The sequence below is a fragment of the Pristiophorus japonicus genome, chromosome 11 (genome assembly GCF_044704955.1).
Source record: "Pristiophorus japonicus isolate sPriJap1 chromosome 11, sPriJap1.hap1, whole genome shotgun sequence".
NCBI lineage: Eukaryota > Metazoa > Chordata > Chondrichthyes > Pristiophoridae > Pristiophorus > Pristiophorus japonicus.
In genome coordinates this window covers 95794010-95798765 of record NC_091987.1, presented here as the reverse complement: position 1 = coordinate 95798765, position 4756 = coordinate 95794010, and the positions used below count along the sequence as shown (strand labels likewise).

The following is a 4756-nucleotide window of genomic DNA, read 5'->3' as shown; positions in this document are numbered from 1 at the left end:
TCTTGATGCTTGTGTGAAAGCTCTGGCGATGAGACGTTCTGCCAAACGAGTTCGACAGTCCGCTCAGGGAACCACCCGACAGGGTCCACCCTCTCCTTCTTTCGTAGGGCGTCCAGGACGTTACGTGCTGACCACTGTTTTATGGCCTTGTCAAAGGGGTTTTCCGCTTCTGATTCATTGTGATTTTTTTTTTTGATGTTTTATTCGTTGCCAACCTTTCCATTTCTTTGTCAGATCAACTTGTCAGATCATAAACGCCAAAGGTCACCTTGCACCCATCAAAGAGCACTCTGCGCCAATGATTTTGCTCTTAGCCAATAGGCCTGGAGCCAAAGCTGCACCGTTCCTGGAAGTACTGCAATACCAGGTTCGTGCCATGGAGGTGGACGGGGCAGGCCCCCCACCCACCTCCTATTTCCAAAAAGCATAGGAGAACCACCTTCCTGATCCAGGGAGAACCACTTTCTGGTCATGGTTACTCCCCTGTCAGGTCAGTTACGCATGATCTTAGCCAAAAAGCCGAGAAGCGAACAGATACTACACTTGATCTTAGCCAAAAGGCCGAGAAGCGATGATTCATTGTGATTTTTTTTTAATCATAGCCAATCTTTCCAATTCTTTGTCAGATCACAAATGCCAGAGGTCACCTTGCACACATCAAGGATCACCCTGCGCTAATGCTCTTAGCCAAAAGGCCTAGAGCCCAAGCACCGCTCCTGGAAGTACTGCAATACCAGGTTCGTGCCATGGAGGTGGATGGGTCAGCAACCCCACACACCTCCGTGGAGGTGGATGGGTCAAGCCACCCCACCCACCTATTTCCAAAAAGCATAGGAGAACCACCTTCCTGATCCAGGGAGAACCACGTTGGGGTCATGGTTACTCCCCTGTCAGGTCAGTTACGCATGATCTTAGCCAAAGGCCGAGAAGCGCAATGATTCATTGTGATTTTTTAAATTTTTTTAAATTTTTCGTAGCCAATCTTTCCAATTCTTTGTCAGATCACAAACGCCAGAGGTCACCTTGCACACATCAAGGATCACCCTGCGCTAATGCTCTTAGCCAAAAGGCCTAGAGCCCAAGCACCGTTCCTGGAAGTACTGCAATACCAGGTTCGTGCCATGGAGGTGGATGGGTCAGCAACCCCACACACCTCCGTGGAGGTGGATGGGTCAAGCCACCCCACCCACCTTGCTGCGGTGTATTCTAATCAGTTCTGCAGGAAATTGTGGCATAAATTCCCCACTGGAGTACCAAAGAGCACCACTGTCTAACTTATGGCGTTCAATGGCAAATTTGCCATTGTGTAATATTTTAATATATGTAATTAAGCATCTTCTAATATATTACGATAAATATCATATTTCTTCTAACCTCCAGTGAACACATCATAAACTGCAGGTTTGGAAAAATTGAATTTTTAGCATTGTAAAGTGAAATACCATTTTTCGAGCCCGAATAACCTTTCACTCAAACTGTTTCAAAAAATTAATAATCAAAACTAATGAGAAATATAAAATTGTATTTCACTCACTTTGGAATGTTAAAAATGAACTCTGACCCACAGAAAAACCCACTGTGTATGGTATGTTAATGATATGCTATAACAAGTGCATACAGCAGGTATTTGTAATAATAACATGTTATTTTGGGTGGTTTATAAAGAATAAATCAAAGTATTAGCTAATAACCTTATCTAACTAATAACATCAATGGGCACTGCTTTTAAATGATCTCATCCTCCAAAATGTGTCTTGTTCTGCTGACTAATTATGTTTCAATAAAATAGTGCATAAATCTTACTGGATGAATCTGTTCCCTTTATCCTGGATTAATTTAAGAACAATTGATAACACTTTCTTTTCATTAATTCATTGTTAAACTGCAGTGTGCCTTTCTTTAATATGTCGGAACAATGGATTGACATCATAATTAAGGGAAATTATTCATTTATTTATTTATTTATTTAGAAATTTCCTTCTGGCTCATCAGTTTCTCTGCTGGTGATGCCAATTCTTTATTAACCAAAGCACTCAAACATAGTGGACTAGATCGAACACTGGAAATGTGGCAGGGTAGCAATTTTGGGGATAGAGAAGTATGTCTTCAGACTTCTTCAATCTCATTGAGGTTATTTGGTCTGCTTTCCTGCCGATCATTGCCAGGCAGAGCCAGTTCCTAGTGGTATGTACTCACATGATGATATTGTCTCTCAGGATAGCAGCATCTGTTGGCCCTCCTCCCAAATGCCTGCACATGTTACTGGACTAGTAATCCAGAGGCCTGGACTAATGATCTGGGGACACGAGTTCAAAACCCACCACGGTAGCTGGGGAACTTTAATTCAGTTAATTAAAAAAAAATTGAATTTTGGAATAAAAAGCTGCTATCAGCTTTGGTGTCCATGAAACTACTGGATTGTCTTAAAACTATCTGGTTCATTAATGTCCTTTAGGGAAGGAAATCTGCTACCCTTACCCGGTCTGGTCTATATGTGACTCCAGACCCACAATCTGTGGTTGACTCTTAACTGCCCTCTGAAATGGCCTAGCAAGCCACTCAGTTGTATAAGGTGGCTCACCACCTCAGATGGGAAATAAATGCTGGACTTGCCAACGATGCCCACATGCTATGAACGAATACATTTTAAAAAATGTAGCCAGAAGGACGCAGGGTCATGCAACATCAGAAGAGAGGCATCTTGTAGCAGGTCTCAGGATTTAACTGCCCCTTAGTCTAGAGAGGCTTGAATCTCTCAGCTATCTCACATACACTGCCACTGAGGGAGCATCTCAAAAAGCAATGCTGCTATAGGAGAGAACATGGTATACCGTTGCACCAAGAGGAAACAACATTAGGCACTTGGGGTGGAATGTTGTTCTCAAATGATGAAAGAGAACATCTCTCCATTTCTTTCAATTATTTGTGGCAATGACCTGTAATTCAGAGAGCATTAAGTCTTCCCAGAAAATTGTAATAAACTTTAACTGAAGGAATTGATTCACATGGAGAGCAAGGCTGTGATGTTTGTCACAAAATGTTACATGACACTTGTAATTATCCAGACTGCTCAGAATATATTACATTCGTCTGGAGAAGTTTGTACAACTGAGCATAATCTTTCCATTTCATACAAAGAAAAAAGTTTCATTCCACTAGCTGTTATTATAACACAGCAGATTGACTGAAAACAATTGGTATAAACCCAAAGATAGAGGGCATAATTTTAACCCTACCTTCCTGATGGAAACCAGGAGAATGGCAGTTAACGGGCCTCAAGTTACTTACCTGCCAGTAAGCCTCCTGGATGCCACCTTTGATCACAGAATGTCACAGTTTGAGCCAGAAACTTTTCCATGGCTCTGCTATTTTGGCGTCATCTTATTAATTGCTGATAGGAGGGAGGTGCATTTCAGCACGGCTGAATGGGTCAAGGTAGATGAAGAAAGTACACTGGCATGGTGCGTTTACACTGAAGAACTGCTTTAGAATATGGCTCTGCAATGTCAGCTCAGGTACAAGGTGCTGTAGCAACAATCCTGGGATGGAATCTCAGCAGCCATTGCAACTGAAAACTTGCTATGAAGCTTTGATTTCTGATTATGTATCTAACCCATGTATTTTCTCCAATGGCTGGGAAGGTGTGTACAGGCCAATGAGAGCAAAACTGCTTTGCTGTCCTGTCTTGGCAAGCTGGCAGCCACTTCCAGCAACAAGGCCAATTTTGTTTATTAAATAAAAGCAAAATAATGGAAATACACAGGTGAGTCAGCGTCTGTAGAGAGAACTCGGTTGGTTATGATTTTAGTTGCGGACCCTACATCAGAACTGAAAATGAAAAAAAATTAACAATTTTGTTCATGTTGCTCCTGAAGATGCCTGTGGGAATATGTGCAAAGTATGGCGGAGACCGAGTTTACGCTTGTAAACAGGGTTTCCACTGCACATTCAGGGAAGTTATATTGGTGGAGTGGGAGCAGCTCTGAGGAATTTCTCGGCCCATCTCTTTTGGTGGTGCATACAATCTCCAGAGGCAATGGCTGTGCCCGACTAACTACACTGTTGGCAGCACAGCAAAGTAAATGCACAACTAATGGCTTAGCTGAGAACTGATAGAAATTCACTGCAGATTATGAGAATTTAAACAATTGTCAAGGCTAGGACCCAATGTCAGTTCTTCAGATTGCCGCTGTACTAGGTCACTGAACTGTTCTTTTACTTTTATTCAGTTGTAGTGGATCTCCCATGGCTTTACCCATGGAAAGTCAGGACAAAGTGAATTTCCCTCAGAGGATGTAGTGATGCTATAGCTTAGACTCTGTCAACCTACCGCCTCTGGAGCTTATTAAGCTCCATCTTGTGGAAGAAGTGAGCAGCTGCAGGCATGACTGTATGTCATAAAATGTTGATGCCTAATTAAGGTGTGTGTGACGTTAATAAGAAGTTGAATATATTACAGATACATGTTCCTATATGCCAAAATTGAAACGCAGTCAAGAGCTAATTGGCAAGGGTGGCCTTGTGACATACCCGCCAAAGTGCTGGATTGGTATTCCTTTGTGGAAGATTCCAGACTTTAGCTGTGCTGTTTGGACAAGGCACCGAATGTAGGTGAGGCACTCTCTCATATCAACAGAGGGAAAACGGGGAAGTAATTCAAGCAATGTCGCTCTTGTCAGCATTTGGTTACAGAGCAGCATTGGCAGAAGCTTAGAGACAGATTTGATGACGATCCTTTTGATCATGAAATGAATGT

General features: G+C 42.4%; 1 pseudogene; it reads right to left on the bottom strand.

The window, feature by feature from the left end:
* Positions 1–330: 330 nt before the first annotated feature.
* LOC139276650 (U2 spliceosomal RNA) lies at positions 331–573 on the bottom strand (annotated as a pseudogene).
* Between the last annotated feature and the right edge of the window lie 4183 nt (positions 574–4756).